Consider the following 11,545-nt stretch of genomic DNA (forward strand, 5'->3'; position numbering starts at 1 on the left):
CACACAACGACACACTTCAGTGTCCCCTGCTGCAGTCTGCTAGATTACTCACCAATCCCACTAACTCCATTTTACTTCTGGTATTGTGCTATCAAAAAAAATCATAAATATTTAAAACTTTCAGGCCCACAATTCATTGTATTTTTTATGCCAAGTCAAAGGCAGAAATCCCCTGWAACCACCTTAAAAGCCTCAGCTCGATATATCAGGCCATTTAGGAGCATCGAAGTCCAAACAATAGATATCCAATAACGCCATTTGTAAGTAACACACAGAGGAAAAGATAGCARAAACAGATAATAAAAAGTGCATCAATCATGTTTATTTCCCTCCAGTGCCCCCTGAACATCCCCTTTGCCTGTTAAGTTTGTTTAAAAGTAGAGAGACTTGCATGCAGTTGCATTGATTTGACAACAGTAAACTAGGCCGCAGTCGATAGACTCTATCAGTTATTACACAAGTCAGCTAATTCTCAGCAAATGTACTTAAATGCTCTTTTGAAAATGCTTTCATGCTTTGGTCTCTACTCTATGAGCTATTGATATATTGACAAAACTACAACAGCTGCTGAAATATCCTGTTCAAGTATTCAGCCCTGCAGTCATCACACATCCAATCTAAGCTTGCTACATGACTACCCCGAGCCAAAACCCGCTTTTATGACGTTACATTATCCCCTCATCGCTCTGTTTATTCCTTCAGTCATAAAACATTGAACACATCCGTATCTACCATACTCTCAAACTATGTCATGTTCATAAACGAAAGAGACACCTGAGGTAATTACTGCATCGTTACTACATATCTTCTGATGTGTGTGTGTGGAATAAAAAGCAAAAAATGTGCCAGTTTAAATGCATTTACAACAAACACCCTTCTGGAAACAAACTGTAAACCATGGCTTTAAAATTATTATTGCCATTATTCGATTTGACTCCTTCACTTTAAATACATTCATAATGACAGCATTTTGTTAAAAATATATTTAAAATAATTAAAACCTCTCTATTTCTAGCCAGGCAGTGTCAGCGCACTCCACTTCCTGCTTTAAAGAAAGTTGTAGGAGACAGCTGTTTGAGCGGAGTGATAAGAGAATGGATTTTGTTGTTAAACTTTACTGCTAACACCAGTCTGCTGGCTCAAGTTTTAAATAAAGATGTTTCAAAGGGGTAACTGGTTTCTATTAGAATAAAAACATTTTTATAACTGCTTTTAAAAATGCTCACAAATTCTTTGCTTTATTTAATTTCAAATAGTTTTTATTTTTATTTATTTATTTTTTTAATGACAAWTTTTTTTAAAGAGTAGCCTATTTCTGGTGAGTAAAACAGGTTTTAGATGTTAAACAAAAAGCTCAACTGCAGAGTTGCAAAATCCCATCTAACCACTGACAGCAGAACTCTCCACAGCTGTGTGAGAATTAAACTGCACAGCTGCATAGGTGCTCAGATTACAAAATAATCCCCAGGTAAATGTTTTCACCTTTAAAATAAATGGGGCAAGGTGTCATTTTTCAGCTAGGTGGCACACGTAGTGAGACTAATTCCCCACTCACACATCAATACACACCTAAATATCACTGTGATAGGCAGACAAGATTCCAAAGCTATTTAACTTCCTTGTTCCCACCCCCAAAATCCTGCACAAACCATTTACGTGCACACTGATGTTTTTTTTCCCCACTCCCTTGTGTTTTTCAAACATCTCGATAAGGCAGTATAATCTACATGCATGACAATTTGAGCACACGCGACACAGAACTCAATGCATAATTTATACAGAAATACAGACACATGAATCCAGGAGCACTCTTACGTTTAAGTGGCAAATCGTTTTGCCCATTTCTTGTCTCAGCTACAACAGTATTACAGAATGATTAAAGCTAGGCCAGCTATAATTAATGAAAGGTCAAGAGTGGCCTAAGAATAGGATGCAAATGGAAGAGATGCTAAAACTGTGGCCATAGATTAACTCTGAAAATAGATTAGGAGAAACACTCAAAGCTATGGCAGCGGGCCATTTCTAACCCAAATCTGAAAGATGTAAAGGACAATAGCCTGAAGGTTGTCTTCTAATTAATTGTCTTCATTAACTGTTCTAATACAATGATATGAAACTGTTTCATTAATCTAATCATGCGAGCTGAATAAGCCCCGCTGCCAACACAGAGATTAAACTCATCTGTTCTGAGCATATAAATTTCCGCTCTGCTCTGCCAGTCAGTCAGTGGGGACAGTTTATGGGCTCCAGCATCTCCAGACAGACACACACACTCATACACCATTCAGGCGCTTAGCTGCCTTCCCTTCATGAGCTCCTTTTTTCCCCCCTAACCCAGTGAGTGCAGAGTCCCAACCAGACCCATAGGTGTCACTCTATACAAGCTGGGAGAGAGCAACCTGCTCACACACATTAATAAGGTGCAGAAAGAGGGAGGGGGAGCAGCATCAGACAGAAACACACGGGGAAGGGGGGGGTTGGAAAAAAAAGGGAAGAAATATGTGGAGATGACAAAAGCAGATGCTAAGCAAAAGCTGTCCAGTGAAGATGAGACACCGAAAAATGGAAAGATTACCTTCAGATGAGAGAGAGCGGTCTTTCTTCTCCCCCGAAGAGCAGTGATTACACTAATGCTAATCAGACTGACAAGCACAAACGGCCTGATAAATAATTGATGGTAACCACTGCACTTTCCAGTATTCCTTCTCAGACTGTAGAGAAGAGCAGCAGCAAGTAATAATAGTCACTCTGGATATCTTTCAGTGGGTCAGGCTCCTCCTCCGTCCGCGGCCCCAGCTGAATATACTGCTATGATGGTAACTGCTTTTTAAAGCTCAGAATAGCAGTCTTACCTGAAAATGGGTCTCAAATAGTTTGCTGTTTTTTTTTTTTTTGTTACGTATTCGGTTCTCAGTCAACAACCCTGTTGTCTAGTTTAGTGTGTCCTCGAGAACCATTGTGGGGGTTGAGTCGAGTTTCTCCCTCTTTTGGCTCTTGAATATCAGGAAAAAAAAAGGTTGAGCTTTTGTGCGCAGCTCTGTGTCTAAGCTCTCATTACTCTCATTAGCTTTATCGAGGCTGTTGTCATTTTTAACCAGGTGTCACAGGACTGCACGGTGCATCACGAAGGTGTGCCCTGCTTTATCCCAGGGTGGACGGCTTCCTTTTCTTTAGAGCTGTGCTTTTCGATTAAAATAAAATAAAAAAAAAACAGACTTATTTTATACTTCACAGACTCCATCTACCTCCTCTACTACTTCTTTAAAAACATGCCCCTTTCTCTCCCCTCTATCGTCCTTCGCAGCCCCCTTCCTTGTATCAAAGTTGGCCTGACTCTGGACGGGAAGGCGCAAAATGAAAGTGACAGGAGGGTACCATGGGACAATGAGACACAGGACCCATGCTGAGGGCTTTCATGCATTGTCCGCTCCTCATATCAGCACCTCTGCACTCCATATGCAGGACCGCCCCCCCCCCCTCACACACACACACTTTAAAGGCAGAACATACAGGAAAACCCCTCTATCCCTCATTATCGCCACCCCACCTTTCCAACACAGACACTCACAGGCTCTCTCATCATAAAACCACAACTGAGCAAAACATGCCCACAATGTAGCCAGAGACAAAATGGGCTTTTGCTTATGAACATCCAATAAACCACAACACAGTGTTATCGGAAACAATAATGGCCACTGCATTATAATACTTAAAGCTGAAGTAAAACTAAATTAAAAATGGACACGTTATGTTGGGGGGAAAAATAATTAATGGTTTGCAAAGCATCTATTTTGAGGTGAATGAAAATTGAAAAATKAAATCTAAAATACAAATAAATTAAAGTTGAATAAAATGCACCAAACAAGAGCTCAAATTGTGCTGACTAAATGAAAGCCTATATTTTTYCTCTATTAACACAAGGTCCTCGCTGCTGCTCTCACTCACACACTTTCAGCTTTCACATTATGAAAAGGAAGAAGAGTAAACTACCTCAGTGCTGCTGGTCAGAGCTACGTGTTAGATTCCTGACCTGTCTACGGGATACTTGCCGGCCTCTCCCTGCTGGCCCCGCTGTGACCTCAGGATCTAAATGTGAATGAATACTTTGTGTCTCCATGGGGCTCAGGGCAGGACGAACAAGGATAGAGGAAAATAGGAGGAGGTGAAGCAATGAAGGAGGGGTACAGGGGGTAAGGAAGCTAATAAGTTAAAAAAAAATCTTAAAGTTAATCACAACCATACTGCCTTAGAACCATGTCAGCAGTCTCTTTTAAATTGTTCCACTCCCCTCAGTGGTGCCTGCTCATCACACAAGTCCAAAGGTCATCTCTGCAACACTTAATTTAATCGTCTATGCATTTAAAAGTTAATGTTTTTCGGTATAGTTGAACATAAAAGACAAAAATCATTTCAAGTGGTAAACTTTATAATTATTATGCTCTTGATACTTAGTAAATCATCCTTGAGCTGCTTGTAAAATGTAAAAAAAATCTTTTCCCTTAATGTGTTACCTCATGGGAAATTATACTAATTAGAAATACTTCTCATAATAATTGCATGTTTAGATACATTACAAATACAATGAGAGTATTGCTCCAGTTCTTTTGTCTTTACGTTTTACTTGGGTGATGAAGGAGAGAGGATCTAGGTTAATGTGGCTACACAGGGACTGAGCATTCAGGGACTGCTCACTCTTCTGCCCCATCTCTCWCACACACACATACACACACACCACTGAGTTTGTTGAATGCCCAAGATGATAGCTGCTAACTAACACATATTATGTCCACAATGGAAGATGCAGGCTGTACTTTCCCTGCTAGGACGTTAGGCTAAAAGCCTGAAAAAGGGGCAAAGGAATCACAGGGCAGCGTACTCCCATCTTCTCCGCCTGWGGGACATTGTCCCGCACAAAGGGTCCCTCTGCCTATACCCTCCCACCCTCTTTCGCYATGCAATTATGCTTATCGTCTTCCACTCCTGCCTGCTTTTAAAAATCAACCTCTTTTTATTAATGCATCTTTCTCGTTTTTTTTCCTTAAGCTTGAACTACAATGCCTTCGCTTATTTGTGGCTATTAAAAATACAGAATTGGAGTGGTTTACCAAAGGATGGGGACAGTTAAAGAGGAAGCTGCAAAAAAAAAAAAAAAAAAAAAAAGCATCACTGCTGTCATGAAGGGCAATCACATCAACTCTGAAATATTCACCAGTGGCTTGGAAAATGTGATGCTACAGTTATGACAGGAGAACAGGCAAACCCCCCACCACTCTAGCCCACAGCCCCCTCCCCCCACCATCGCTCTCTCTCTCTCCATCAGGGCAGAAGCGTGGCGGACATTCTGAATATGTATAACCCGGAAAATGTATTGATTTTTTATTTGGTGAAAAAAGGGACACAAAAATCCCATAACCTGAAACTGTCACAGCTCTTTTGTTCATAGCTCATCTCTCCCGATGTTTGGCTTTTGCCACAAACTCTCTTTAATTACCAGGTATAGTGAGCTTCAGAGTCGTTCTCCACAGAGACACAGCCACATACAGCCTGCTGGGCTTAACAAGACAGCCCACATCTATTATATATGACACACACCCAGCAGCTTTTGTTTCATTTCTAACTAATAAGTGCACTGAATATGACTAAACCCACAGATTGTTTTTTTTTAAATAAACAAAAGATAAAGAGCAAAAAGCTTTCTTGAGGAAAACCTTAAAAATTAAAAATTCAGAGTGACACGATAAAATGGTCTTTTTCAATAATAAAAACTAGTACCAATTGGTCTTAGCACTTATTTTTTTTGAAGCCCTTCTGCTTCACATGAAATCCTCGTATTGATCCAAGTTTTCTCAGGTAACAACCAGGTCCTTGTATGTTTTTCTGAGCGTGCACACTCGTGTATATCTGTGTTCATTAACAGGTACTTATCTGTTTATCTCTCCTTTTAGGAACTGCAGACCAGCACAGCGAACTGTCTGAAAAAGATCTCTGTCTGTCGATTTATTGAATGTACCATTTGCATATCTTTGTAGTGCTTCCATCTGCCCGTGGACTGTTCTGTGGAGGTATTAGCTCAGAAAATCAATGTTGCCATGCTTGGATGTATGCAGCCCGTACTGCCGCACGTGCTAGGAGTCCGGTTCATAGCTCCCACATGAGTCCTATTTACATGAGTCCTGCTGGCAGAGAACCCCCCCACCCACCCCCCTTTAGTTCTTCAATCTTTGTAAACTTCGAGCGCGCAAACACATTCCTCAACATTCCCCTCAAGAGTGTGTTGGTTTGCCATCCTCCTCTGTGGTCGTCCCGCCTCCCTGTTTCCATCTAAAGCCCTGAGCTTGACCGTCTGTTTGTTTACGAAAGCGTACGCAAAGATAAAACAGAATCCAACAAGGTTATGAATATCAATTTCGCTAATCAATTTTATTTCTAATATAAAATGTAGGGTAGCATTGACGTGTTTGCTCTCAAAGGTCGTGCGGCCTGATAAGTTTAAAATCTTTCACGTTACTAGTGAAGAAAACTGGAGAATGGTAGACTGATGTTTGCGCGTTTAATAATTTATCACACCTATTTCTATTTGTTACATCATACACCTATACATTTATGGATGGAGATGGGAATACCTTGCCATGGATACTAGTTTTCTTGAAGAGACTGCACTGGGAAACTTTTCTTCAGACTGCCAACCGGGTTACTCAGAGCTAATTGCTAAAGAAATTCAATGATTACACTGCACAGGCAGTTTAAAACATCCTGAGTGTGCAGCAGTATATTGGGTGGGGAAAAAAAAATCTTGCTTACCTCCCTCGATCCATTCAGTTTCTAACACAAATCAAACATAGGGAGCTTTCTTTCACCATTTGTCTTTCTTTCTGCTCCTCTTTGCATAGACCATCCATTACTTTCACATGAAATATGAAAAGGCAATATCCTCTCTGTGTTTGTACTGAAGCGTAATGCGATTGTGTTGTCATTTATAGGAAATAATCACAAACCTCTCTTTCATTTTCCAGTTCAAATAACCATGAAAAATTAGCCTTCAATGTCAGGGAGGACAACAAAGGGATGCACACAGACTATTGCCTCACCACCGCGCTTGACATTTCTCCTTAATAGGAAAACGGGTGGTTGTTTCTATCTTTTTCCAATCTTTTTTCTTTTACTAACCTCGTTTTTTTTCTCACCTAATTAAAAAGTTCTGCACTCAGATCTTTGCAAATCTATGCTGTGTCTTTATTCGGCGTGGCGGGTCTGTGTGTTAAAAAAAAAAGAGTTGGAAGGTTAGAAAACTCTGGTCCCGTACACATGCTGCACCCTGCTCATTAGCACCCCTACCCCCCATCTGTTAATGGCTGCTGTTGAAGGGAGATGTCGCCAGACAACCACTAAGGGGCCTGGGTCGCCGTGACTACCGTCCAGCAGCCTGATAGATAAATAATTCAGGAGCTATCAGACTCTCTGGCAGCAGAGCGGTCCCAAAAACACACACTCAGGACACGGCTTGTAAAGACCCTCCTAACTGTTCAGCATTTAGCCCTTACAACCAGATATCTGTTCAAGATCCCACACAATTAGCCTGAGCCATAGTTGGAGGATCCTTTTAATTCAGGAAACCTTTCTTTTCACGGCGAGCAACAAAGTAATGGTAATTGCCTTCTGCATTACTCCCAATAAAAGCTTAATAGATGGGTTGTTTTCCGCTTTAATTATGCACAAAATAACTAACTTCTCAGCACAATTATAGGAGATGCAATAAAACAAGTCAATTTTATTTTTAACTCTACATCCAAAACAGTACCGTTTGAAGTTCACAAAAAATATATATACAGTTTAGACGTACCTTGTAGAGAAATATATGATGAATCACTTATATTGGAAGCTTGCAAATCTCCAATTAAGACATGTCGCATTCAACATAATCATCTGTTGAATATCAAAAGAGGACTTTGTATTGAATTTGTGTGCAATTAAGTCCACATCGTGACTAAACTGTTAAATAGTGTTCTTCTACCTTCTAAATAGGCTGAAATAAACTGTTACTAAAAAGGTCTGAACATTTAAACAGACTTGCAGACATTTACTTTTCATTCCTGTAAGGAGAAATTTTTATGTAAAGCGCATCAACATTAGACAACCGATGGTTCAATGCCAGTTCAGATATAGTGTCATGTTTCTGATGATTTTCTAATAATCCATTCCTATTTGAATACATTTCAGACCATATTTTATTAAACAGTAAGGCTTCTGATTCATGTAATGAAATTTCCTCTCAAAAGGCAATAGGAAAAATAGTCTGCATTTATTGGCATCTTTATTTAGCTGTGATAATTTGTTATCACGTAACTCTGATAGTACTAGGTATTTATTTGATAACACCTTAGAGCTCTAATTACAAAATTGAGTTTAGATTAAAAGATAGGATGAAATGCATCAACTCAATTTTTTTTGCTTTGCTTCAAATCTACAAGGCTTTCAGTTGCCCATAAATATTAGAAAAGGCCAGAAACCTTACATGGTGTAAGACAGTGGCGCCCAAACATTTTCCCCAAGAGGGCCAAAATGAAAATCTATCCAGGTCTGTGGGTTATATGCAGTAATATAATACATGAAATGCAAATACTTTTTAAAGTAAAGTCCTTTATTTTTAACGATTAAGCTATGCAGTAGCCCTCTTTTGTTTTAGTCATGTGCACTTGGCGAAAGTCTGCCATACGCTCAAGTAGCAAAGCCTCATGGGACATTTCATAAATTGATAAAATATGAGTTTTTGTGGCCTTATAAAGTGTGCAAATCTACACGTGGAGTTAAATATGATCTAAATATTTCTTGTCATTTCATGTTTCATGTTTAATCCTAATAAAGCAAAGATAAAGTCAGCACCATGACTGAAAACTACCTTCACTACAGCCCTTTTATATAGTCATTTGACCAATGGAAATACCATGTTTCTACATAACAGGTTACAAACTTGTAACTTTGGCAACTGTTGGTGGGCCAAATCAAAATGGCTTGGTGGGCCAAATTTGGCCCGCGGGCCCCACTTTGGGCTCCTCTGGTGTAAGATATCCATTCCCCTGTTAAGCTTATTTCAATAARAAATCAAGCGAACCCTCTAAGAGTTAGCAGATTCGATCTATTTTTACATTATCATGTGATTACTGTTGATTATTATCAAGGTTGTATGTCTAAAAAACTATGAAAGTTTTGAAAGTTTTTTGTGCAGCGAATGTATGCAAGCAAAATTCCCTGTGCTTGATTGTTCCTGAACAAGCTATAAAAATGAAAAAAAGTCTGAAATTTCCTACAGGGGTGGAACTGTGCTGCCCGCTGTGCTGCTCTCCAGAGAAGGAGACTTGGAGTGATTACAGTCAAACACCGCTACTCAGTTATCTTTGGCTCAGCCACAGGAGAGGGAAAAGACGAGACAGGAAAGGAAAGGAAAAAAGAAAAAAAGGAACAGATGATGTGGCTAAAACAGAGGCCAGCTGTTCATAAACGACCAAATAAATAGTAGTGTCTTTTTAATATTTACCCTATTCTAAAAAAAGCAAACCCTCAACACCCCAGGAGCAATTACTGAGGCCAAAGGATTTTAGAGATGTGCACCAGGACTGCCTGATGTCCAAAAGCTTTAAGACATCTTTTTTTTTTTTTTTCAAATAAATGAACACTCTTTCAAAATACAGTCAAGAACAGCTCTGCAGGGGAGCAGATATTAAAGAGACATTTCACATGTCCTTGGATTRTGAAGTAGAGGCCAATTAAATGGCTTTGCAGCATCCAATTTGTGCTGAGTGAACAGGTATGAATGGTGCGGGGACTTCAAGGCAGCAGGGATAAAGAGGACAGATCAGGGWGCTCTGGCAGGACGGTGTGCTGCCTGACCGGCCTGTCGGCCAACTGCCCTCAGCTCCTTTCTGATACACGCACTTTTTTGGAAAGTTATGACGACACAAAAAACATAATTTAAGGTGACTTTAAGAAAAAAACAGTGTTCTAAAGATCACAACTGCAGTTTTCATTAAACACAGGCTGTTCCTAACCTCTTCTCTCATGTTTAATGCTGACTGAGCAGAGCGTTATGGAAATGAGTGGGTCGAGATGTGGAGTTCATACCCTCTCTGAGGCATGGTCAGGAACTAACAACCTCTCCCCTACAGAGACCTGGCCTGCTRCTAAATTGGTACTGTATTGTGCCACATCTTGCATTTTTATTGTATGCATGCATTAGAGTTGAAGGTTTTTTTTATTTAATTGTTTTATGSATGCATAACTGTTGGAGTTGAAGTTTTTTTAAATTGTTTTAACACATAAGAGGTGTTGTTACTGTCCTCGCTGCAACGGGCTCTTCTCACTCATTAGCAAAAGGTTAGAGAGTTAGAGGTGAGATCCTTATGAGGTACAAATTTAATTATTCCTCTCAATGGTTGGTGTTTTGATGCAACTGTGGGGCCTAAAACAGAAGCCTCTAACTCACAAAGGGCTCTCTCTGGAGGACTTATGAAGCAAACAATTAAAAAAAATGTTATGCCAATGGTGTCAGTTACCAAGAGAAAGCAAACACTAATCACTAATCATTAAAACTTGCTGCCAACAATAATATGGCTCTCCATGGATTTGTGGTTCCTCTCTTGTGTACTGATCCAACATCCAAACGTTTCATCATGTCCTCCGTCTCAGTTCTGTCTCTTCCTCGTGAATAGGCRCAGATACAGATCCCTCCTCTTCATTCAGCCATGGTTTCTGTTGGCTCAAGCCAGGACCGGTGGCCTCTTGAGAAGGCTGTGATAAGAATTCATTTCTTCCCATTATGTGCTCTTGTCCACTGCCTCAGTTCATCAGTTCAGTGCAACCAAGTCAATGAAAGGGTCCGTAATGAAGCAATCAGATGCAGTCTGGTTTCCTGGGCTCGACACTCCATYCTTGGCTACCAGACCCTATCTCCCAGTGCAGAGCATGGGGCTGGGCTGAAGGCTAAGACAAGGGGAGAAAGGACATAAACTGCATAGAGGCATTAATTCAAGACCTGGTYTTTCATAGACTAGAGGATAAGCTGCTCTAGCATGTGCTTCACACCAGGTCTGCTGCCTCCCGTGGGTGCAGAGAATCACCCAGTTTGTGATAGAGCCATTAGTTTGACCAGGCTTCAAAATTGCCACTAAAYCAGCCCATCAGGTATCACTGGGATTCAGTGCTTAAGTTATCAGAAAATGGGATTGGATGGAACTGTTGTTCTTTGTCTTCCTCTTGTTTTATCCAACTCTTTTTTTTTGGCTGCTCCAGTGCCATCCTTTCTCTACTGCTTCCTCATTTTAACATCTCACTAACATGTGGAAACTGTTATTAGGAGTTTGGGAGCAGAATATACTGTATGTGTTGAATCCTAATTACGCCTCAAAATAGAAGACTCTGAGGCTTGTTTATCAAGTAATGTTGTTAAAGTTTCATTAAAAAAACATCTTTTTGATTTATCCAATATTGTTTTTCTTTCCTTCCCTGAAGGTCTGGAAGTAGTTTAATTTATCTTTGACCACCTACCCCCCCC

At 40.1% G+C, this 11,545-nt stretch overlaps 1 protein-coding gene and 1 long non-coding RNA gene across 2 annotated transcripts in view; both read right to left on the bottom strand.

The window, feature by feature from the left end:
• zfhx3b (zinc finger homeobox 3b) overlaps positions 1-11,545 on the bottom strand; it is a gene marked incomplete at its 3' end in the record, with an annotated part of 205,084 nt that overhangs the window by 11,248 nt on the left and 182,291 nt on the right.
• Positions 2,327-3,459, bottom strand: LOC106531486 (uncharacterized). Its single transcript, XR_001311920.1, has 2 exons — positions 2,576-3,459; positions 2,327-2,399 (listed from the first exon to the last, which is right to left on the bottom strand). It is a non-coding gene; the product is annotated as an uncharacterized LOC106531486 (long non-coding RNA).

The sequence above is a fragment of the Austrofundulus limnaeus genome, unplaced genomic scaffold (assembly GCF_001266775.1).
Source record: "Austrofundulus limnaeus strain Quisiro unplaced genomic scaffold, Austrofundulus_limnaeus-1.0 Scaffold5, whole genome shotgun sequence".
Classification (NCBI taxonomy): Eukaryota; Metazoa; Chordata; class Actinopteri; order Cyprinodontiformes; family Rivulidae; genus Austrofundulus; species Austrofundulus limnaeus.